The 14998-nt window shown below is 33.3% G+C and overlaps 1 long non-coding RNA gene across 2 annotated transcripts; it reads left to right on the top strand.

Moving 5' to 3' along the window:
• The first annotated feature begins 9615 nt into the window (after positions 1-9615).
• On the top strand, positions 9616-12691 carry LOC123682421. Of its 2 annotated transcripts, XR_006747817.1 has the most exons (6): positions 9616-10215; positions 10385-10468; positions 10522-10619; positions 10901-10998; positions 11729-11887; positions 11995-12691. It is a non-coding gene; the product is annotated as an uncharacterized LOC123682421 (long non-coding RNA). The 2 variants fall into 2 exon arrangements; XR_006747816.1 differs by having other exon boundaries at positions 9616-10468.
• Positions 12692-14998: the final 2307 nt, after the last annotated feature.

Genomic DNA, 14998 nt, shown 5'->3' with positions numbered 1-14998 from the left:
AACTAATAATCTAAAAATTAATAACAATACATTATTCAGCTGAGCTACTTATACTATAACCTAATTTAAAAATAATAAAATTAAGCATTTTTTAAACTTTTCTCCAACACCCACAAAGATCTCTCTTTTATAACACGCCACGCGGACGAAGTCGCGGGCAAAAGCTAGTATTAAATATACTGAATATAATGTGAAAATTACAATATTCAAATATTGGTAATGTTAATATGAGAAAATATAATAAAAATTTAGAAAAGGAAATGTGCCAAAGGTGAATTTAATATTATATCCAAAATTGTATCTAATCAACAATGAAGAAAAAAAAACCATGAGAAGGAACTTATCTTAAAATTAGGGTGAATCTCCTCCCCAAGCCAACTGTACCAAGTGACTCAAAATGAAACGGTATGAAAATCTCTAGCAACAAATGTAGGACCAATTGAACAATTTTCCCAGGAGGTATGCACCATTAACTCGCAATTTTCGTGAAGATCTTGAATGATACCAATACGTCCGATAGAAAAAAAATTACCATATAATAAAAATCTAAGAATGACAGAAAAAAGTATGTATTACTTTAAAATTCAATTCAAATTGATCACAAGGTAACTTACCCTCGTTGTCGAGGATTTTCACTCAATTGTAGCTCACAAAATAAATACTTGATTTGACTAGGCTATCCAAATTAAATTGATTATTGCCTTAGCAGAAAAATTAATTCAGCTACCATAATAAATTTCAAAAAAATGCCGACTTTAAACTCTACTGCTCGCCAAAATTTCGTTGTTACTCTGTGAGAGGCTACGATGGAAAAAGAACGATATTCGAAATGCATTTTCAAAAGAACTCAAATTGAATGATAACCGAGATACAAAAAAATGAATGAAAAAACTGAACGTGTTGATGTTACTTTTTGTGTTTTAAATGCAAGTTTGAATTTAACGCTATAACATGACATCTACCGGCAATGCAACATACCCCCTGTTACAGAAATCATTAACCACAGGAACAAATTATAAGGAATACTGTAAATAATTAAATTCAAATTCAAACCGTAACATACCTCCCCTTCCCATAAAAAAAAAATCGAAGATTTTTTTCCAAAGAAAGCAAGCAAATAATCGATACAGTCAACATGAGAGAAGAAAACTTCACCCCAATCACTGACCAGCATCAAGAGTTTTATCAGGCTTAAGTTGAGACACATGCCAATTTCCCTTAGAAACACCTGAATCATCTCTAAGTTCATATGTATTAACCCCTAGCTTTTTCGATACTCTATATGGACCACAAAATTTATCACCTAATTTAGCTGAAAAATCTTTTATACTGGATGACAAGAAATGTGATTTTACCCAAACAAAATCATTTACACTATATTGTTGAGGTCTATGCCGCAAATTATAATCGTGTTTAGTTTTTTCATGAGCTTTTTTCAACCTATCTTTCACGAATAGTCTCAATTTTTCCATCCTCATTAGCTTTTCCGACTCTTTACTACCTTGTTTCTCCTTGACTCCATCCACAATACTTTCTCTATCCCTGATTAATTCATAATCATTACCATCCACAATCATTTCACATCCAAAATTTATAGAATACGGTGTATTATTAACAACTTCATGTTTCGCTGTACGATAGGCACAAGCCAATTGAGGTAAATATTTGTCCCATTTTTTATGATTTTCTTCAATGTAACTAGCTATCATAGTTTTTATAACTCTATTCGACCTCTCTGAGAAATTTGGTTCCGGATGATAAAGAGGATTATAAAATACTTTCACATGATATTCATTAAGCAACTTTGAAAATTCTTTACTCTTAAATTGAGTGCCATTGTCACACTTAAGTATTTCAGGAACTCCGAATAACAAAAATACCTGTTCTTCTAAAATTCTTATTATTGAAGATGCTGTTGCTTGTCGCAAAGGATAAAGTAGTGTGAACTTACTAAAAAAATCGCAAACCACCAAAATATGTTGATAACCCTTAGTACTACGAGGAAAAGGACCAATCAAATCAATAGCTTTGTATTGCCAACATCTATTAACTTCAGGTTTCTTACCCATTATACCAGCTTTTAGTTTTTGTTCCGGTTTATGTGCAGCGCATATTTTACATTTATTTACATATCTAGTAATATCATGCTGCATCCCAGGCCAACAATAATTTTCCAAAATTCTATGGTATGTTTTGTATATACCGAAATGTCCTCCACTTGTAGGATCATCGTGAAATTTCTTGAGTAACTCAATACGTTTTTCTTTAGGTACTACTTGCTTCCATGTAGTTGCATCAGATGAGGTCTTACCCATATTTTTATATAAAATTCCGCCGTCAGAAATTCTAAAATTTGAATATTTCAAAGGATTTATCTTAACTTGACTTACAAGCTTATTGTACCAAGAATCCTTGATATTTTCCAATGAAATTTCAGACATGACAAAAGTTTCCTCAGGAATTGCTCTAGAAAGGCAATCTGGTACTTGATGAAATCTTCCTGGTCTATGCAAAATAGTGAAATTGTACATTTGAAGTTTTAGTACCCATCTTCCTAGTCTACCGTGTGGGTCTTTAAGATTATTAAGCCAAAGTAAACTATGATGATCTGTGATTACTGTAAAATTTGGAGCACCTTCTAAATAACAACGTAATTTTTCTATTGACCACAGCACGCTCAAACATTCAAGTTCAGTTGCTGAAAAATTTCTCTCAGTACGAGTTAAACTCCGAGAAAGATAGCAAATTACGTGTTCTCTTCCATCATAAACCTGAGATAAAACGCAACCAAGGCCATAAGAGCTAGCATCACATTCAAGAATAAATGGATATTCGAAATTTGGACAAGCCAAAATTGGAGCACTCACTAAAAGATCTTTAATTTTAGCGAAAGCTTGTTCACAGTCGGCTGACCATACAAATTTACAATTTTTACGAGTAAGTTTAGTGATGGGTTCTGTGATAGTCGACAGGTCTGGAATAAATTTACGATACCACATAATCATGCCAATTACTCTCTTCACCTCCCTAGGTGACTTTGGGCTGGGCATATTAACTATCGCACTTATTTTATCTGGATCTACAGCTAAACCGTTCCTATTTACTATATATCCTAAAAATTTCAACTCTGGTCTACAAAATACACATTTTTCCTTGTTCAGAACTAAATTTGCCTGTGCTAATTTGTCGAGAATACTTTCTAATATACGCAAATGAGTTTCGAAGTCAGATGTTACTATAATTATATCATCCAAATATCTGAATACGTAACCTGGAAATTCGGCAAGTAAAACATCTATTATTTTTTGAAATGTTCCAGGGGCATTAGTTAAACCGAATGCCAATCTTTTAAATTGAAACAACCCGCGTCCTGGAATGGTAAACGCTGTATATTGTTTACTTTTCTCGGAAAGTTTGATTTGCCAATAAGCGTTTTTTATATCCAACGAAGTAAGATATTTAGCATTACCTAAACTATCGAGAATTGAGGAAATATGTGGTAAAGGATAAGCACACTTCTCAGTTACAGCGTTTAGCTTTCGGAAATCAACACAAAATCTATAAGTGTTATCCTTTTTTGGAACCATAAGAATTGGTGAACTCCAACCACTATTAGAAGGTTCAATTACATCTAAATCGAGCATTTTATCTATTTCCTCATTTATTTTAGTTTGCATGTAAGGACTCACTGGATAATATTTAGATTTTATAGGTTTACTGCTCGTTATTATTTCATGCTCAATATCTTTGACACAACCCAATTTTACATTCTGCATTCTATTGAAATAACCATCAACAATCTGATTTAGTTTTTTCCTCTGACAATTCGTTAAATCATCAGAAGTTTGTAAAGAATTCAGAGAATCAGAATAAAAAGATTGTTCTTTACTAAAGCTCCAATAACCTTTCCTCAAATCTGGAACTATACCCATCTTAATCCAAAAAACCGTTCCCAGTACAATGCTATGACGTAAGTCAGACAATACAAAGCATTTAAATATATGTGTCTTATTTTCCAAAGTAATAGGTATATTGACAAATCCTAAGCATTTAAGTTCCTGATTATTCGCTAAAACGCATGACGACACATTTTCCGTATGTAAGACTATTCCTAACTGATGTAAAAATTCGTAAGTGGATTCATTGATGAATATTTGATTAGCTCCTGAGTCTAATAATCCTTTAAATTTTTTATTATAAATGTCTACTGAAATATATGGACACTCTCCTCCTGAAACTCCGTCTAAAATATAATTTAAAACTGGTTTATATTTATTATTGAAAGTTTCGATTTCTTCTTTAGAACAAACAAAATCTGAAGTATCCGAACCCAAATTATAATAATCATCTGAAGATATATGTTGATTAACCGATAAAGGTTCTGAAGTCGAAGCTCGGTCCACACTTGACTTCCTTAGTGGTTTAAATTACAACTTGGACAATTTAATTTTGTAAATCCGAACCTACCACAATTGTAACATCGAATTGATTTTACTGTGCAATGTCTAGCTAAATGATTTTTTCCCTGACACTTGAAACAAACAACAGACGAATCTTGAAAAGAATTCTGAGCCCTATTTCTGTCACTTTGATCGATAATTGGTCTTTTACTATTCTGCGCACTATTCCTATCTACACTTGGAGATCTATCATCATTCAAACGTTTCTGATAAGGATATGTTTTATGCTGACTTCCATATGACTTATTTGAATAGTTCCTATCTGAGTATTGTCCATCTTTACTATAATTAACTTCTGAACAACAATATCTATTCTTAGAAGAATCTCTAGTTCTAGTGCTACCTCGGGAATTTGATCTATTTCTACTTCGCGAATTGGATCTACTTCTGCTTCTCAACCTATTATCATCACTAAATTGTTCATTTTCTGACTTAGAAATACTTGGTTTATAATCACTAAAACTAACCTGTTTTTCAGTCTCTAAATTACATAATTTACCCTTTGTCGATTCGCGCTTGTATTCTAAATCAACTTCAATTGCATGCTTATTTGATGACGGTGGAATAAAATTATTAACATAACGCTTATTATCCTCCAACTTACGACCCAATTTAATCAACATTTCCAGAGAATTAATATCATCTATCAATCCGAACCCTATACGATATTCTGGCCTGATTCTATCTTTTATTAACTCTAACTTTACCTTTTCATCGACTGAGAAAGACAATCTATTGAACAAGTTTTGCATATATGCTACATAGATAGCTATTGTCTCAGTTTCACCTTGAGTTCTTCCTTTAATTTGTTCAAAGATTTTTCTGTCTCCATCTCTGAAAAATTCATCTCGAAAAATAGCAATAAGTTCCTTCCAATCATCAACCAAACTCTTGACCGCTCTATAGTATACTAGTGCTTCACCCTCGAACAATTCTGATGCGATTCTGAACATAAATTCTTCCGAATAACCTCTTGCTTCCATAATATCATTTACTCTTTCGAAAAAAGCATTCAAGCTCAGAGAATCGTTTCTACCTGAATATTTAATTCCCAGACTTTTCAAGTGAATTTTAGGATCTACTACATTCAAATTTTGCATCATATTAGTCGCTGTTGTTAAGCTGTTATTTTGAATATTACCAGAAACATTAGCAGATAAATTTTTTGTTGGTGTCGAACTCACGGCTTTTTGATTCAAGAAACTTTGCTCGAATTCTACCTCCGCAGGCAATGATTTTGGAGCCTTAGAATCACCCATTAATTTACTCTCATATGAAGACATTAAGCGCAAACTCGCAGTGAGTAACTTAGATCTTAATTCACATAAGGTTTTATCCTGTTCAGATGGTTTGATTCTTTCTACTCTACCCAATAAATGACTTAATTTTGTTCTAATTTTGCGTTGCATAGAACCTGAAAAAGGTTCTTTGAGATAAACTTCAATTTCGTCAACCTTAGCAGAACATATATCCAATTCTACTTTTGCATCAAAATTATAAAATTCCTTGAATGATTGTCCCTCTGACTCTAATTTCAATAAACCTCGTAACATTTTGATCAACTCCGAAACTGACCCTTCAGGTTTCAGACCTCTTAACGCAATTTCATACTCTAGTTCCTCTTTAATTAACCGATCGGGTTCAATTTTCAAAAACATGGTAGCCATATTTAAAAAATGTGTCTATTCCAGTGTAAAAGTCAAAATTATATAAATGAAAATAACGTAGCAAAAAAAAAAATGGTCCAAACAGAGAAAAGAAAAGTGTCTCACCAAAAACCGAAAATTTCACAGTTCAAAATGATGGTGTTCCCTCAGCATGAATTGATCCTCTTCAAAGAACAGTATGACTTGGTTTCAGTAATGAACAATGTCCTGTACAATTGTCGATTAATCGTGTATTGGTTGTTACGTTGGGCGCCAATTGCCACGGTAGTACTTTCTTTATTATAACCTGTGATAATAAATTCCAATTATAAAGTTGCTGATGAGACAATTAATCAGTCATAAACAATTAATTAATCAGGGTTGGGTTAAGTACTTTTAATCACAAATAAATTTTTAAATCTGAAATAACAACAACTATAATCTAATAAGTTTCTTACAAATATATAATTCTTAGTTCTAATATACTGAATCGAAAGATTGCAATACCGTGCACTTAGGACAATTATACACTAATGAGTAATTTAGATAATGAAGTTCTAGTTAAAGCAGTCAAAATGTGAATGATGAAAAATTTAAAGTATCAAGCTAATATGGAATGTAATCTCTAAGAATAAGGATGAAGTTGAATTTGGAAAAATATACGATTAAGAAAATTTAAAAAAAGATACTCAATTTGGATAAGTTGAAATATAAGACAATATGAAATTATGAGTACTAAACTTTGAGAACTGCGAATACAAATCTGGAATATTAAATATACTGAATATAATGTGAAAATTACAATATTCAAATATTGGTAATGTTAATATGAGAAAATATAATAAAAATTTAGAAAAGGAAATGTGCCAAAGGTGAATTTAATATTATATCCAAAATTGTATCTAATCAACAATGAAGAAAAAAAAACCATGAGAAGGAACTTATCTTAAAATTAGGGTGAATCTCCTCCCCAAGCCAACTGTACCAAGTGACTCAAAATGAAACGGTATGAAAATCTCTAGCAACAAATGTAGGACCAATTGAACAATTTTCCCAGGAGGTATGCACCATTAACTCGCAATTTTCGTGAAGATCTTGAATGATACCAATACGTCCGATAGAAAAAAAATTACCATATAATAAAAATCTAAGAATGACAGAAAAAAGTATGTATTACTTTAAAATTCAATTCAAATTGATCACAAGGTAACTTACCCTCGTTGTCGAGGATTTTCACTCAATTGTAGCTCACAAAATAAATACTTGATTTGACTAGGCTATCCAAATTAAATTGATTATTGCCTTAGCAGAAAAATTAATTCAGCTACCATAATAAATTTCAAAAAAATGCCGACTTTAAACTCTACTGCTCGCCAAAATTTCGTTGTTACTCTGTGAGAGGCTACGATGGAAAAAGAACGATATTCGAAATGCATTTTCAAAAGAACTCAAATTGAATGATAACCGAGATACAAAAAAATGAATGAAAAAACTGAACGTGTTGATGTTACTTTTTGTGTTTTAAATGCAAGTTTGAATTTAACGCTATAACATGACATCTACCGGCAATGCAACATACCTCCTGTTACAGAAATCATTAACCACAGGAACAAATTATAAGGAATACTGTAAATAATTAAATTCAAATTCAAACCGTAACAATTCCAAAAATCATTTCCTTCAATAGAACCATTTACGAGATATAGCCGAAAATCACATTTTTTTAACGATTTTCAACAGCCTGTATCTTTTTAACCCGGCCGAATCGGAAAAAATGGTAAAGGAAAAGAGTGTTTCTTTTGACCTCAGGAATCTTGGGTTAAAATATATGTACAAGTCAAAGACTCACCCTGTATACTCACTAAGTCCCAATTGCTTGATATTCCTCTTGAGATTTTTGGGCACTATTCCAGTTGTTGAGATGATAATTGGGATAGTTTTCGTTGATATCATTACCCACTAGCGCTTAATCTGAAATTCGAGGACCCTATATTTTGAAATTTTTTCGACCTCCTTTTGAGGCAGGTTGTTGTTATTTGGTTTTGCTACGTCAATGAGTAATGCTGTCTTTTGATGTTTATCGACTAGTAATATATCTGGTCTATTGTGAGGGACTGTTTTATCAGTCAAAACTGTACGATCCCAGTACAGCTTATAGCGTTCGTTTTCAAGGATGGTCTCCGGTCGGTACTTCTAATATGGCATTTTTTCAGAATGAATTAGTTTTAATATGGTTGCCAATTCTTGGTGTAGTCTCTCTTTATATTCATTTCCTGCAAACATTTGATATCCTCCCGTGATATGTTCTATTGTCTCATTTGTTGGACACCCATATAGGCATCGATCGTCAGTAATAGTTCGATCCTTTATGATATGCCTGCAGTAATTTCTAGTTGAGATCACTTGATCTTGGATGGCTAAAAGAAAACCTTCCCTTTCTGGGTACATTGCACCTGATGTGAGCCAATAGTTCGACGCTTCAATGTCGACATGATCCTCGTTCACCTCGTTGAAATGTCTTCTCTCTCCATCTTTCCAGTTTTTCTTGGGTTGTTTGGTGGTTGAATGAAGATTGCTCCTTTTGAAGTTGTAAAGGTGTTGATTCGTCTGCTTCACACAGTGACTCTGATGTACTTGCTTGATCTCTGAAGTATTCCCGTAGGCTTTCTATCTGCCCACTAGCAAGTTCCATGATGTCCATAAGACCTCTGCCTTCTTTATTTCTCTGCAGTGTAGTCCTCTCAATGCTGCTTTTCGGATGGTGCTTGTTTGCTTTTGTCATCAACGTTCTCATTTTACGTTGCAAGTTTTCGATGTCTGTTTTGCTCCATGGAACTATACCGAATGAGTATGTTAGAATTGAACATGCATATGTGTTGATGGCTCTCGTCATGTTCCTGCTGTTGAGGTTTGTTTTTAAGATTTTTTTAATTCTCGTAATGAACTCAGTCGTTAAGTCTTGCTTCATTCTTTGGTGGTTGATTCGTCGGTTCTGTTTCATTCCAAGATATTTATAAAGATCCTCCGACTTCATTGCTTTTATTTGCTGTCCATTAGCGAGAGTGATCGGTTCATCTTGTATTCTTCCTCTCACTACGCTGAGAGTACGACATTTGTCCGATCCGAATTCCATACCTACATCTTTCGAAAAATGTTCCACTAGTTTGACCATAATTTCTAGGTGGTTCTTATTGCCTGTTATCAGTTTCAAATCATCCATGTACAGCAAATGATTGAGGGTGGTAGTATTATTATTTCCTTTAATGTTGAGACCCTTTTCAATAGCGTTTAGCTGTTTAGAGAGTGGGTTCAGCGCCAAGCAGACTATAAAGGGCTCAAGGAGTCTCCTTGGAAAATTCTCTTCTTAATTGGAATCAGATTGGTTTTTATGTTTGCCGTGGAAAGCTCGATGTTCGTTTTCCAATTGTCCATTGCAAGCTTTAGAAAATTGGTTATAATTGGATCGATCTTGTATATCTCCAAAATTTTCTTCAGCCAGCCATGTGGAAGTGAGTCGAAAGCCTTCTTATAATCAAAATAACTCATTTATTATTATTATTATTATATTCACACAGTCTCAAATGTACATTTGTCAAATGGTCTAAATGAAAGAGTAAACTAAACCATAGTCGATGAAATAAGATGTAGAGTCATTGAATCTACACAAAAGAAAGCTTGGAAAACAATAGTGAGAGAATGTGTTGACAAATATAATATAACATAATGCCCAGTAACAGGTTTTACACCAAAATATCTACTAGATGGGACTAATACAAATAAGCTACCCGAAGAACTCAATGAACATAATAATAATAATAATAATAATGAAGTTTATTCGAGAACTTCAACAAATAAACATAGTTCATCACAGAGGTAATATATACTGAAAGAGTATATTAACCTGTACGTGATACTAAATTAATTTTACATTCTAAAACTGTTCTGCAAAGAAAGGAAACAAAATTTACAAAATCTAAAAAAGTACAAGTGAAAAATTGGATGCTTCGAACCCAGATACTTCCATCCACCACCATATGAAAGGATTCGAAATACAGGATGTCTCATTCGGTATTCCATGCCAATGCCAGGATTTTGCTGTCTTTAATCGGGTAAGTGTGCGTCTTATTTGGTTTAATATAGTCATCATAGGGTATAATTGTCATGTTTCGGGTAAGTTCATTTTTTGTTTATCACGTTGCTAATGATAGATCTGATTTCACCATTAAGCCACATTTTTAAACGTTTCTTGAATAGTCTAATACTTTTTTCTTCCTTTAGGTGTTCAGGGATTATGTTGAAAATTTTTGGGGCCAAGTAGGCATGGCTTCTCTGTCCCACACTTTTACTACATCTTGGTGCTTGGTAAGTATAATCTTTTCTCCTGGTTCCGTAATCATGTTGAGGTATTTTCACAGGTATCTTACCCAACTTGACGTCCATAATGAGTTTCAGAGCATATAATTGCCTTACATCGTGTACTCCTGCCAATTCAAATAGTTGTTGACTAGAAAAGGTACGAAAATGTAATTTTCAGTATCCATTTCTGAATTGTTTCTAATCTTCTTAAGTGGCTCTGACAAGCTCCACCCCATCCAACTATTCCATAACTAATTTGTGATGCCACCAGAGCCTGGTAACATATCTTTAAATATTTGATGTCATTTATCAGATTGCGCAAGTGTTTAAACTTGGATAGCAATCCTCTTATTTTATTAGTTAAATTTTTGATGTGTTTGTCCCATTTCAGCTGCTGGTCTATTGTGACTCCTAGGTATTTAATTTCTTTTGTTTCAGCTACGGAAGTGTTATCATCAATTTGAAGGGTTCCCATGTCCGGTAGGCCAGGAGAATAGGAGGTAAAAACCATGTACTTTGTTTTAACGACATTTAAGGTGAGTTTATTATTTTTGAACCACTTGCTTATTTCAGAAAAATCACTTTCGGCTTTTGCTTCAGTCCTTCCCATGTATCGGCCTGATACTGAAAAACTGCATCGTCAGCAAAACATATAGCATCTTTAGATTCCTTCAGTTTTAGTAATCCATTTATATAAATAAGAAAGAGGACCGGCCCGAGGACTGTTCCTTGTGGAACACCATATGTAACAGTTTCCTCCGAGCTCCTAATCCCTCCAACTTCCACAATCTGTTTCCTGTTTGTCAAATAACTTTTTAGGATACCATATATTGGCCCTCTAAACCCGTAGTTTTTCATCTTTTCAAGAGGACGGGTATGACAGACCGTGTCGAACGCTTTACACAAGTCCACAAATATACACAGTGAAGGAATTTTTTTGTCTAGATTTTCATATAGTTTCCCGTTTAATTTTCTGATAGCATCTTCTGTAGATTTTCCTTCAATAAATCCAAATTGTTTCTCATCAATTATTTTATACTTTCTCAGGAAATCTACCATACGCATTTTAATGATCTTCTCAATTATTTTCGCTATGTTCGAAATAAGGGAAATTGGCCTGTAATTTATTACTTGTTTACGATCACTGCTCTTATAAAGAAGTTTAATTATACCTAATTTTAATAAATCAGGATAGCATCCATCGTCAAAACATTTATTGATTAAGTATGATAGCGGTCTTGATATCTCTGCTTTAATTTCTTTTAGTGTCTCGGATTTTATCAAGTCCGGACCTGGCGCTCTCCCCGATTTAAGCTTGGCAATGATATTCTCCACCTCCAAGTGATCAGTAGGAATCAAGTAGAGGGAATTACACAAAGCTTTATCGGCTTCTTTATTCTCTTTTGGACAATCAATTTTTTCCGCGTAAGATTTTCCTACATTACTATAATATACATTGAATATATTAGCTATTTCTTTATTATCTTGCGGGCCGACACCGTCAAATATTATTTCTTTTATTTCTGTTTCAGATTTAAGGCCGCTGCCACATATATTCTTCATGCAATCCCATACAGCTTTGGACTCACATTGGGAAATGTCAATAACCTTTTGTAAATGAGCCTTTTTAGAATTATTCACCGATATTTCTATTTCTTTTTTCAGGTGGATGTATTCATTTTTGATTATTTCATTATTAGGTTCGTTTTTAGTTTGTATGTAAAGGTTATTTTTTTTGTTAATTAACTTAAGTATTGCGGATGTAATCCACTTCTTTCGAATTCTTTCTTGTTTTTTCAATTTTACTGTCTGTGTATTATTTTTTATGTGTCTGACTAAGGTATTAATAAAAAGCTGAGCAATGTGATTTAAGTTAGTTTTTTCCTATATTTGAGACCATGACTCCTCCAGCAAATCCTCCCTCAATTTAAAGTAGTCTATATAATGCTTAACTTTTCTTTCTATAGTTCGATGTATGGGTATATCCTTTTCAGAGCCTATGATCAGTACAACTGGAAAATGATCCGTAATAAGGTACTGCAGAATATAGCCTTTCACATTTTTCAGTTTGTTTTCAATGTTGGGTGTTTTGAAAAATATATGGTCAATACAACTATTTCCTTCAGGGCGTGTGCATTCATGAACGATAGACATAAACCCATATGTGTACATAATATTTTTATATTCGTCTACGAAATCGTTATCCGTTAATAAATTTATGTTCATATCTCCGATCAGCACATGTCTTTTTACGTGATTCATATTATCAAGATAAGTTAGAAGATCTTTATTAAAGGTGTCCACACAAGTTTGGGGAGACCTATAAATTACGGTTAATGCCATGTTCATTTCGCTATTGATTTTTACTTCTATAGATTTGCTTTCTCCTAGGTTCATTATTTTATGCGTATATTCTATATGGTCTTTTAGGTAAACCAAGACACCATCATTTTTATTTAGAGTTCCCTCATTGTAAATAATTTGGTATCCTTCTATATTATACATTACCAAATTATTGATCTGAAAAGTTTCCGACAATACTATTATGTCGAATTGTATCGGCAAATAGTTCAAGAGAATCATGAACTCATCAAAATTCCTTGCAACACTTCTAACGTTCATGTGCACTATCTTTAGTTCGCCCGTTTTTTCATGCATGAATTTGTCGATATGATCAATTGTTTTTGTTTCATACTTGCTTTCGTGATAATCTCTAATGTACGGATTCATATTTTTGATGAGAAAGGATAACAAAAAATAATTAGATAAAAAAATAATAATTTTTTTTTGTTTTTTCTCCTTTTTTTTATTTTATTTTATTTTATTTTTTTTTATTTTTGCTTTCGTGATATTTTCTTATGTATGGTTTTATATAATTGATGAGAGAAAAAAAAAGAGCCAACGGTACGTACTGTTACTACTTTCCTATGCCCTCTCTGGGTCTCAACCTTGATCCTATTGGACCCAAGTTGGAATCCTTTCTTGACACTGGTTGAGGATGATTGAGCGTATGTCCTGATGTATTTGTGGGTTGGGCCGAGAGAAATGGACCATGGGGCTCAGCTTTCTGCTCGTTATTTATTAATTCTTTCAACGCATATTCCCTGGTGCCGACCACAAGGCGATTTCCCCGTATGTATGATTTTCTAGTGGAGTTTGTTCTGGCTTTGAGTAGGTTCGCCCTCAGGATCTTGAGTTCTTCTCGCTGTTTCCCCGTTAGGTCGTTAGATATACTCAGGGGGGTATCTTTTAATTGCTTAACCTTTGAAAATATTACCTTCTTCTTTAGGTTAGAGATTAACTCTACTTTTATTGGGGAGTCTTCAGTCTTTCCAAGCTTATAACAATTATCAATATCACTTTCTTTAATTTCGACATTCAGCACTCGATGTAATTCTTCGCAAATTAACTGAGGAGTAGTTTCTTTAACTGATTTATTGAGACCAAATATAATGATATTGTTTTTCCTGTTTTCACGGTCAACATATTCACGTTTCTCCTTTAAGTCGGAGTTTTCTTTTTCTAGTTGATCTATTCTATTTTTCGATAATTTCAGTTCTTGTGTGAGTCTGGTTTCAGTGGCCGAGATTGAGCTTTTAACTTCTTCTTTGCTATTAATGATTTCCTCGTAAAGTTGCTTCAACGTAATATCCGGTGACTTCCCGTCTAACGTCATTACTTATATCTTTGATATTGTGTGATATTCTTTAGAATTTATTGTACACTTGTTTCCAATTTTTTCTCTATATCTTGGGATGTTTTGCTTGATGGCTAGCGATAAGCGAATTCCGCTGTACTGATTCACAATTTCAGAATTTCACTGTTATACAAGAACAGAATAAAAATTTTATCTTGCTAGTTAGCACTCCATTCTCTCGCAGTATCACTTGAAAGGTTTCCACAATTTGTTATCACTTTAATATTACTGAAATTGGTGAAACCGAGAGGAGCCACAACTCGACGTGTGTGTATCTTTACAGATGTACAGAATCAATGATGCAGAAGATTGGAAAACTAGCTCTAGATAGCACTAGAAAATCACGATGCATCCGGGCACGAAGCCTGAAGATTCACATGAAAGTACGCTTGACCGATTGATCGCCCCTATCGAAAGTAAAAGAAAGGTGATTAGTTGTAATGTCCTAACATTATTATCATGCTATTGCGAGTGATTAAGTTTTTGAGTGATTTAACAAAGAGATAGTAGATATAATGAGAGTAGTTGTCAAAAATGGAATAAACTATTCAAGATTTTGTGGTCTTGAGATATTTTTTGCTCAAAAACAAAGTCGACATGGAAGGTATATGTGAGCAATAATAAAGACGTATGAGAAATTTTTGCCTCAAATAAGCAAGTTTGATTGATGAAAATAAATAATGTTCTGATAAAATTTGAAGAATGAGTTGTATTCGGAAAGATTATTTGTTTCAACAATTTAAAAATTTATATTATTGAACTCGAAGAACACATAAGCTAATTGGAAATATAAGAACTTTCAATGTAGAATTTTTGGAAGGTATTATCACTGAAGAAGC

Source organism: Harmonia axyridis, chromosome 6 (genome assembly GCF_914767665.1).
Source record: "Harmonia axyridis chromosome 6, icHarAxyr1.1, whole genome shotgun sequence".
In the NCBI taxonomy this organism is placed as follows: Eukaryota; Metazoa; Arthropoda; class Insecta; order Coleoptera; family Coccinellidae; genus Harmonia; species Harmonia axyridis.
Note: the sequence above shows the minus strand (reverse complement) of the source record. Positions and strands in the feature narration are given on the sequence as shown.